This window comes from Rhincodon typus, chromosome 13 (assembly GCF_021869965.1).
Source record: "Rhincodon typus isolate 14 chromosome 13, sRhiTyp1.1, whole genome shotgun sequence".
Lineage (NCBI taxonomy): Eukaryota > Metazoa > Chordata > Chondrichthyes > Orectolobiformes > Rhincodontidae > Rhincodon > Rhincodon typus.
In genome coordinates, this window is record NC_063344.1 from 3,459,634 (window position 1) to 3,471,002 (window position 11,369).

General features: G+C 43.8%; 1 protein-coding gene across 2 annotated transcripts in view; it reads right to left on the reverse strand.

The window, feature by feature from the left end:
* The window catches only part of zbtb38 (zinc finger and BTB domain containing 38), a 106,318-nt gene that overhangs the window by 56,041 nt on the left and 38,908 nt on the right, over window positions 1-11,369 (reverse strand). The gene's annotated exons all lie outside the window — the stretch shown is intronic.

An 11,369-nucleotide genomic window follows, 5' to 3' on the forward strand; every position in this document is an offset into this window, starting at 1 on the left:
CTAATAGAAGGGAGAGACTGACATCCACATCAAAGCCTGCGGTGATGCAACTGAGCATTTAATTAACTATGTGTTGTCAGGAAGGAAGAATACGCGTATCAAAAACATTGACTGATGTTACGTTGAAAAGGCTGACATTTCTTCAGAACTGATCAATTTAAAATCAGTTTATCAGTGTTCAAATCCCCTCTTTGTGGGCATCTCAGTTTCCCTTTCAAGAGCTGCTTATCACTACAACCCATGTCCGCTTTGGGTTACCTCCCTCCTTCACATTTCATGTTGTTACACTTGTTTTTAAAAACAAAGCAGCACAGACCTTGGCTGTACTCCACCCAGTGATATATACTTAATATTGCTCTATATTTCTTGAATAATTATTGCTGAACTCTAGAAGTGCAAGGTGATTATTGATGTTATAAGAATTAATGGCTACAGCCCAGCAGAATAGCAACAGTGGGGTGAAATACTGGATATTAGCCTGGTTTTCCTGAACATGTTGCCAAACTCAAAATGTGGACTTTAGATACCACCTGTCTCACCTGAACCAACTGATTAGCACTGCGTCATTTCCATTTGCCATTGGCTGATAGTCAGCTGATGGTATTTTCTGTAATACAACAATGACCAAAAACAGCATAATCAATCATTGACATGCAGAGCTAAGCAATCATTAGGCTTAGATCACATAGTGGGCATTAGGATCAATGTAAAACCACTTTCCCAGTGAAGTATCCATAATGTTAGAAGGCAGCCCGCCTCAAGTGTTTACAACAAAAGGAGTGCAGCGACCATTATTGCCTGTACTGCAACGTTATTTCTCTTTCAAAGAAATTTTGTACAAAATGCTAATAGTTTTCACGGGTTACACATAATGAACAGGGACAAAGACAAATCTGCAGACACAGCAGGAAAGTTGCACAGAGTGGAGGTCCACACATGGGGAAAAGTATATTGAATGTTTGACTGCAATATCAACTTCTGGCATCCAGTTCCTGGAGACACCTGATGTGCCTTTCTATTTTTAAGCTACATGGCACACATAAACCAGTCTTTTTAAAATATTATTTGCCATCTTACGCAGAGGCCGAAAGTGCAAATGTTTGGATATACCTCTTCCTTCACTTGGCCAAAACCAGGGCTCTAAACATTCATAGACATACTTTGAGAGCTTCTACCCCAAGTTCTCAAAACGACAGCTTTTACATTTAGGAGTACAACTAATGGAATGATAAATGTTCATCTATAATGTAAAAGTAGTTTGAGAGGAAAGTAGAGCATAAACTGATTTATGGTCCTTAGTCCCTGGTTACAGCTAACATAGATCAGAAACATTCCTTTTATAATCCCTCTCACTTACGTTTAAACTACTCGATCTCAAAACACTTATTCCAAGTTAGAAAAACTGAGATAGCTAAAAAAGTCTTTGGCAGATATTACCTTCTTCCAAATAGCTTGTTTTTGTTTTAAAACAATGCGTGTTAGCTAGTCCATAAAATACTGCAGATGTAAGAGCAACCTTCTCAGAGGCACTAACAACTTGGAGATGGAGGAGATTGTTTAAGCGAACCGAACGGTTTATTACAAGCAGTTACCGGTAAATGCAGGGAGAGGAGTTCTAGGTAGACACGCAGGAATACCAAACTGACTCTGATTCATGAGCACAAGTTACAGCTTTTTATACCCAGAAATAAATAACTTGTCTAGCAAACATCAGCAGTTTATCTCCACCCGCTTCTTTCTAGTGTGGTCACTCCCTAGGGCACATCATGTGCTCTCATTTTAGTTTGATCATTTAATCAGCTTTCTATTTTGTCAACTATTCCTGTCCTATCGTCCTGGCTAATCTTGTCAACCAGCTAGCTAATGGTCAGGGTGCATGGTCCTGTGGTCTAACTGCAATATCATAGAGGTGTCGGCCACTTCAACATTGCCAGCAGACCACATTGTTCCACCAGAGTAAGCCTTTCTTAAGCATTCCAGTCAACCATTTCATGTCTATTCTACCATACTTAAGTGTGTGCATGTGTATGTGTATGGGAGAGTCTTCCCTTTCAGTCCCCCCTGTTGACCCATGGCCAACCCATGACCCACAGGTCAATGTATGTTCAGATAACTATATTTGTTCCTCCTCTACAGTTAGTGGGGCTGATGGGGGACTGAAAATCTTATCTTTAAAATTGGCTTTGTTAACAAGGGGAATGAGTTCTTCCTTGGTAGCAGTCCACTTCAGCATCTTTTTCAATAGTATAGATTATTAAAATTATTAGCATAAGCAATTGCAAAATAACAAACACATGGGATACAATATGAATCTACACATGAATGTTAACATTTAGTCCCAAATCCCAAATTCTGAGCTACCTGGTTTGGATTGTAATGCAGTCTTAGCAGTCTCTGTAGCCTGACAGATGCGTTGACCCATTCATGTTCCAATTGCTTTGCTTCTTCCGCCAATTTGCTCCCATGATGTATGTAAATGCAGTATCTGGGGAACCTTTTCTTGGAGCAGTGCGGTAACATCGCTCAAGGCACCGGTGAATACCGGCTGTGATATTGATGCTTGAGAATAGGTTCAATGATGGTACCACTGGACAGAGTGATGGGCTTTTTCAGATTCCAGATGCAGATTGTGGCCTGCTAGGTTGCAGGTGTTTCCATCCTTTGTATAGTTTTGATCTGGTGATGACGTAGATAGAGTCTAGGGCATATACCACTTGCGTGCCATAGCCCTTGACCCATGTAATATCACGGTTCTCATAATGATGCAGGCCACAGGTAGGGGTGATGCTAACAGCATCTTCAGGGCACAGGAAACTGTCTCGATGATTGCTACAGAGTTGAATATCAATGACCTGTGTCTGATTGTGTTGATGAATGGCAAACCGAGGTCCAGCACAGAGAGTTGCTTGGAGGGTTCCATTTCGAATGCCCATATCATGGATGTTCAGGAGGCTGTAAGTTTCTTGCATGTTGTGTGGAATGTGCAAAAGTAAGGCAATGATCTTCTTTTGGCTTAAAAGACTGTCCTGTAGCCAGTAAGCATGAGAAATATCTCCGAGACCTTGAGTACTCTTAGTATTTGTCCAATTAGCCAAATGTTGATTGGTTATCCAGGTGGGGAGCAAATTATTGCAAAGTGTCAGTTGAATGTCAGCTAAGGCCTGTGACACAGTCAGGGAGCATAGCTGAGCCTGTCGGATCACTCTGGTGTTCTCGTTAACTTGGTCAGTTAGCTGGTTGATACTCTGCTGTACAGGCTTGATCAGGGTGATGTCGATTCCTGCTCCCTGTGTTCTGAGGTTTGTGGTGAGTTGCTGAAGATTGAGGTTGTCTTGTAGCAGGTCACAGACCTTTTCTCATAATTGGTTAAGTTGCTCATTGTGGGCTGCGAGATCAAGGGAGTTAACAGATGTTACTCCTGCTGCATATCCATCTCCTGCCATTTCAGCAAGTCCTCTTTTGTTTAGTTTATTTTTTTCGGTCCAACTGAAGTAAGGGTCTCCATTGAAAAATATCTATTAACAGAGAATCAAAGACAGTTCTTTGTTCTTTTGGGCAAGGAGTGGGCAGCGTCAGGTTGACCTAGATCAAGAGGTAAATCTTTTTTATCTGGGGGGTTTAAAACACTTGGGCCTCTGTTTCTTCTAAGGCTAAGCTATTACCCAGTGTATAAGTTATATTTTCATCACAAGTAGGACTGGCAGGGGTTGGCTCAGGTATGGGTGGTTTGGCCATTGTCCTACTCAGATCTGGTACTGTTTTGGAACGTTTTCCATAATGAACAATAGGGTATATGATAACAGAGCACTCTCTCCATCCCAAGGTACAACTGGTACTAACGGTCTGCCACTGTGGTTAACTGCTCATCTCTCCCACATTTTGGGTTTGGGACCATACAATGGTATCATTTATTATTCTGAACTGCATTCCTTTATATTGATGCTGGTTACTTTGCTTCGTGAGGGTAAGGAGGTTACAGTCACAATGATCCTTAATATTGGAGGTTATGTTATAGCATACTGCTGTGCCAGTCCCTTCTCCGAAAGTCTCGGTAACAGGCTTTCCATCAGTATCTATGCAGGTTAACAGGGGAATACCCTGTGCACAGGTAAATTAGATAGTCTCTTCCCTCCTTATCCACCATTCGCCATTTTGGCAGGTGTCAATATTGCTAGTATAATATATTTTGCTATTCTGCTGTATACAAGTGGTGCAGTTGTGGTTATGTTGGCAGGCCTGCGAGAGCATGGAGTAAGCTTCTATGGTCACATTAGAATAATCACCGGTCCAGGTTATCACCAGCGCTCCATCATGGTAGCCGACGATGAGAGCCCACTCGATCAAGGGATCTTGCACTTGCTGTTAGTTTTCATATATTTCCAATTGGGATGGATGGCGCCATTTCCCTATGGTGGCTTCATTTAATAATACCCCACGATTACTTATTATAATAACCTCGTAAGGTCCATACCATTTCGATGCCAACCCCCATTTTGGTGGTATTCCTTGTACTAAGACTCTGTCTCTTGCCTTAACAGTGGGAGCATGGGAGGAAGCGCCTTCCTTTCCCAGTTATGAACCTGTTGTATTTGTGTCACTTGATCCTTCAGCTGTTGTAGGTGGGTGTGTAGGTGTCGCATACATTCCCAAACATGCCCTTTTGCATTTATCATCTCTTTTCCATCAGTGATCAGGTCCTGCAGCAATTTCATAGCGTGTCCTGTCATCAGCACAAAGGGTGTCAGTCTGTGAGGTGCCCCCTCTGTGCCAATAATATAGCGGAGAGGGCGTTGGTCCATTTGACCCCTTCCTTCTGACATGCCTTCATCAATGCCTGTTTCAAAGTTCTATTTGTCCTTTCTGCCGTTCCTGAGCTCTGGGGTGGTAAGGGATGTGAAATCGCTGGGAGATCCCTCATAGCTTACACACCTCCTTGAGGCATTAGTCAGTGAAGTGGGTCCCCTGGTCTGAATCTAATTGCTGACTCCCCATGTCAGGATTATTTCAGTGGCCAAGATTCTGCCATTAAATCGTGGCTGGGAAAAGCCTCCACCCACTGGATGAATTGATCAGTCAGGACCAGGCAATAGAGCTTATTCTGGCTTTGCGGCAATTGTCCAATAAAATCCATTTGTATATTTTCCCGTGGTCCCTTAGGTCGGGGTTGGTGTCTCATTTTAATTTTATATCCTTTCCTCGGCTCAGTCCTAGCACAGGGGATGTGTTGCTGGCAATGTTTAGCTATATCTCTATCCGTTCCCTTCCACCGCCATATTTTGGACATCAAGTGTGTCATTTTGTCTTTACCTGCATGTGCCACACTGTGGTATACATCAAGTAATGTCTGTTGGGTACACTGTAGGGCAATTACTGCATCCCTCATCTCCACAATTATCTGAGTCCTGCCTAACCCCTGGCTGTACACAAGACCTTTTCCTTGGCTGTTGCCGCTGCCTGTATTTCTAATATATCCCATAATGGGGTGGCTTTGGGGCTGTCCTTTCTAACTGTACTTATGCTGATTTGGTTTCAGAGCAGCATTCCCTTTGCTGCTTGATCAGCCCAGGCATTGCCCTGTTGGTCTGGGGTAGTTATTTTACAATGGGCCTTTATTTTTATTATTACTGCCTGCTTGGGGAATTTAGTGGCTTCTCCCAGAGCCCAAATGCAGTATTGGTGCTGGATCAGGTTGCCTGCTGAGGTCACAAATCCCTGTCGCACCTGCACCATCATATAATCGTGCACTGCCCCAAACGCTTATCTACTAACTGTATAAATGTTTACTCTTTTTTCTTTCACTAGCGCTAGTGCCCTAGTGAAGGCTGTCAACTCTGCTACTTGTGCCGAATGCTATCTATCCTTTCTCCTACCAATACCCAGCCTTGGCCATCCACCACTGCCCATGCAGTTCATGGCTCCCCGCACTCCATCTACATAAGTTACATACATCGGTTTCTTCTAGGAGATCCTCCTGGACCCATTTGCTGTCTTTGTCATCCCCCTCTGTTCTTGCCTGGCATCCATGAGGGACCCCAGGTGTTACCATTTCAGCAGTTGGGTTCTCTCAGGTGTCCTTAATCACTTCTACATGCTGCTGGCCTGGTAGGAGTTCTGCTTCCCACTTGGCCCTTCTACCATCAGTGATGCCTCTAATAACTGGACAGTATTGTGTGGGGAGGGTCGGATAACTTTCCCAATTTGGCGTAAATTCTGGTTGGCTGTTATGGCCCATGCAGTACATGGCACGACTCGGATACATCTGTGTTGTCCCAGGACTACAGGGTCTAGTTTTCCTGAGTAATATCCTACCAGTCTCAATTTGTCTCCATGCTCTTGGAGGACTGCCGCTGATTGATATCCGCTGGACTCATGGCAAAAGAGATGGAGGGGTTTACTCAAATTTGATAAGCCCAAAGCAGAGACTTTCTTGATCTTCACAAATGCTGCCTCCTGTCGTGGGGGCCCAAGGATATTTTATCTTGGCTGGCCTAGTCCCCTACAGTAAGGTCCTGTATGGATCTCACTATCTGACTATAATTTTCTGTAAGTATTCTTCAGTAGTTTTGGAGCCCCAGTAACTGTTTCACTCCTTTCACAGTAACTGGTTGGGGCATTTCAGCTATCACTATTCTCCTTTCCATCGGGATGGATCTTTGTCCTTGTGAGGTAATTTGTCCCAGGTGTTTGACTTCTGTAAGGCCCAGTTGGGCTTTTCTAGATTTATAATTTAGTCCTGCTGTCTCAAGAGCCCTTAATACTTGCAATACTATCCTCATGTGATCCTTGTTATTCATAGATGTTATTAGTGTGTCATCTATATATTGGAGGATGGTGCAAGTTATGTACCATTGTTTAACTGGCTTCAAGATACTCGCCATTGCTTAATGAAATATTGCCGGGCTATTATGAAACCCTTGAGGCAGTGTGGTCCATGCATACTGATGGTCTCCTACTGTAAAGGCAAATTTGTAGTGATGTTCCTCATCAAGAGGAATGGCCCAAAACCCGTTTGCTGTGTCCAATACGGTAAACAATCTATGTTCAGGCTAAGAGATAGTAAGAACTGCCGATGCTGGAGTCAGAGATAACACAGTGTGGAGCTGGAGGAACACAGCAGGCCAGGCAGCATCAGAGGAGCAGGACAGCAGGCCAAGCAGCATCAGAGGAGCAGGAAAGCTGACATTTTGGGTTTCTTCCTCCAGCTCCACACTGTGTTATGCCCAGTCTTAATATGTGTTTAGAATTGTGCTTGGGTCTGCTACAATGGGAGTTATCCTGTCAGCATATTTGTTTAATTCTATGTAGTCAATAGTAAGGCAGTATGACCCTCAGGTTTTTGGACTGGCCAAATTGGGGAGTTGGTGGTGGAACGGGTTTCTTGTAAGACCCCTTGTGCCATCAGGTCCTTTACTATTTCCACAGTGGTTGTAACTGCTTCTAGTCTTATGGGGTATTGTTTCTTGGGTGGATGTACTTGCCCAGGTATTGTGACTGGGGACATGTCTATCCTTCCACATTCTGTTTTATTGTGAGCCCATAATGTGGGGCATATTAGGGCTATCAGGTGGTAGGAGTTCTGCTGATCCCATTCCCATTTGGGCTGAATATTTTCTACCAGATGTTCTATTCACAGGTAAATGGCCTAATCTGTAACTTCTTCTAAATGTGATAAATTTGCCCTTTGTGACAATTATTGTTCCAAATTGTTCCACATACCAGATGCTGACTGTGACAACCATATCTTTAATTTGAACTGTAACTGGGTCTGTTTCTAGTCCTCTTGTCTTTCCTGCTACTCCCACTATCCCACAAGTTCTACCCAAGAGGGTTTTTTAATTCATTCATTCACTTGAGGGTGTCACTGGCTAGACAGTATTTATTGCCCATCCCTAATTGCTCAGAGGGCAGTTCAGAGCCAACCACATTGCTGTGGGTCTGGAGTCACATGTAGGCCAGACCAGGTAAGGATGGCAGTTTCCTTCCCTAAAGGACATTAGTGAACCAGATGGATTTTTCCTCAATAATCAGCAATGGATTCACAGTCATCATTAGACTCTTAATTCCAGATATTTTACTGAATTGAAATTCCACCATCTGACGTGGCGGGATTCAAACCCAGGTCCCCAGAACATTACCTGGGTCTCTGGATTAACATTCCAGCGATAATACCACTAGGCATCGCCTCCCCAGGGTAGACCTTCCATATTGGTAACTGTGAGGGTGGCTCAGGTATCCACCAACATAGTGCATTGCCAGCCCCCTAACACTTCAATGTAGATTCTTTCCCCACCGTTGTTGTTACTATCTCCAAGGGCCACTATCTGTCATGGCAGACAGAGGAGTTTTCCTGATTCCCTACTTGGGCAGGCACCGGCTGATGGGGAGTGTTAGCTGTCGCACTATTCTGCTTCTGTTTTGGTCCCTGTTCTGCCTTTCCTCCTCCTGGTCTCCAGCATTCTTGTTTACAGTGTCCCTTCTTCCCACATGGGCTCTTCATTCCGGCTCAGTCTGGATGTTTGAGAACTTTGTTGGACGTGCCCTGCTCGTTTCTGAGTAACCTAGGTCTGAAATCTTACTCAACCAATTTAAGGGTGAATGATGTCAATGTTAAGTGCTTTTAATCAAAAGACTTATGCTTTATCAAACGCGAACAATTCTCAGACTGCATTGTTCACCCTTACAGTCCGAGTTCCTTAATTTACTCTATCCATTGAGTCCATCCCACAAAATATATTATGGTCTTTCTGTTTTTCCTCTTTAAACAATGCCCCACCTGCCCGCCTGTCCATCGGAGGTTTTTATTAGGGCTTACTCTGGCGCTAGTCCGTCAGCACACTTGTTATTTGAGGTCGCTGTCCTGCTAGTCCATCAGCACCACACCCAGTTTGCCCCTCACTGCGCCTCTGCACTCTGGTTCATTCGGTTGTTTTATAAAATGGGCATCACGGCTTACACAGACCGTTGACACGGGCTCGCTCTATCTACAGGGGGGTAACATATAACGTACTCACCCTCTTAGCGATCCCATGACAGTGGTCACTCTGCTCACTGCGCCAATCTGTAAGAGTGACCTTCTCAGAGGCAGTAACAACTTGGAGATGGAGGAGATCATTTAAGCGAACCAAGCAGTTTATTACAAGCAGTTACCGGTAAATGCAGGGAGAGGAGTTCTAGGTAGACACGCAGGAATACCGAACTCACTCTGATTCATGAGCACGAGCTACAGCTTTTTATACACAGAAATAAACAACTTGTCTAGCAATCATCAGTACTTTATCTCCCCCGCCCCCCCTCCACTTCCTAGTGTGGTCACTCCCGAGGGCACATCATGTGCTCTCATTTTAGTTTGATAATTTAATCAGCGATCTACTTTGTCAGTTATTCCTGTCCAAGCGTGCTGCATAATCTTGTCAACCAGCTATCTAATGGTCAGGGTGCATGGTCCTGTGGTCTAACTGCAATGTCATAGAGGTATCGGCCATTTCAACATAGCCAGTAGACCACCTTGTTCCACCAAAATAAGCCTTTCTTAAGCATTCCAGTCAACTATGACATGTGTGTGTGAGAGACAGTGTGTGTGTGTGTTTTTGTGTGTGCGTGTGTGTGTATGTGTGTGTCTGTGTGAGAGTCTTCCCTTTCACCAGATATAATAGAAGGGACCAGGACATTTTTTCGAAAACATACTCCCTGACTTAAGGAGTCTATAGAGAGGGAATTTATGCAGTTACATACAGAAGATAATTGGTCAACTTTTACAATTTTTTTATAGACTCATATAGAGATATACAGCACGGAAACAGACCCTTTAGTCCAACTAGTCCATGCCAACCAGATATCCTAAATAAATCTGGTCTCATTTGTCAGCATTTGGCCCCTATCCCTGTAAACCCTTCCTATTCATATACCCAATCCAGATACCTTTTACATGCTGTAATTGTACCAGCCTCCATCACTTCCTCTGGCGGCTCATTCCATACACACACCACCCTGTGTGAAAAAGTTGCCTCTTAGGTCCCTTTTAAGTCTTCCCCTCTTACCTAAACCTATGCCCTCTAATTTTAGACTCCCCCATCCTGGGGAAAAGACCTCATCTATTTACCCTATCCATGCCCCTCCTGATTTTATAAACCTCTAAGATCACCCCTCAGCCTCCAACACTCCAAGGAAAATAACCTCAGCCTATTCAGCCTCTCTCTATTGCTCAAACATTCCAATCCAGGCAACATCCTTGTAAATCTTTTCTGAACCTTTTCAAGTTTCACAACATCCTTCCTATAGCAGGGAGACCTGAATTAGAACATAGAACGTAGAACAGTACAGCACAGTACAGGCCCTTCGGCCCACGGTGTTGTGCCGAACTTTTACCCTAAACATAAGGTCTGTCTAACCTCCACCCCTCCAAGCAATATTCTAAAAGAGGCCTAACCAATGCCCTGTACAGCCGCAACATGACCTCCCAACTCCTATACTCAATGCACTGACCAGTAAAGGCAAACATATCAAATGCCTTCTTCACTATCCTAACTACCTGTGACTCCATTTTCGAGGTATTGTTAAAAAAGAAATTAACATGCAATACAGAGTGATTAGTAAACTGTAATACTAAGGACCATCGAAAAATAGAAAACAAAATTTTGCTTCTAATTTAAAGTATCGGTAAAGGTCCGTAGCTCGGGTTGTGGACGAGGTTGTTGATTTGCTCGCTGAGCTGGCTTGTTTTTGTTCAGACGTTTTGTCACCATGCTAGGTGACATCATCAGTGGAGCCTTCGATGAAGTGAAGTTATTCTACTCCACTTGGAATTTATAGTGTCCAGTCCGTTATGGTGAGTAGTGCCATTTCCAGTTTTGATCTGTGTGGGTTTGTATATGGGGTCCAATTCTATATGTTTGTTGATTCAGGTATGGGTGGAGAACCATACCTCTAGGAATTCCCATGCGTGTCTATATTTGGCTTGGGCTACTATGGTTACCTTGTCCCAGTTAAATGATGGCCTTCATTGTCCAAAGGTACAGATATTAAGGAGGGTTCATTGTGCCATTTTGCTGCTAGCTGATGTTCGTGTATTCTGATGGCTAGTTTCCTTCCTGCCCGTCCGATGTTATGTTTGTGGCGGTCGTTGCATAGTACATCGGACAGACAGGAAGGAAACTGGCCATCAGAGTACATGAGCATCAGCTAGCAGCAAAACGACACGACGAACTCTCCTTAATATCGGTACATTCAGACAATGAAGGCCATCAGTTTAACTGGGGCAGAGTAACCATAGTAGCCCAAGCCAAACATAGACACACACGGGAATTCCTAGAGGCATGGTTCTCTACCCGTAATGCAATCAACAAACATATAGAATTGGACCCCATATACAA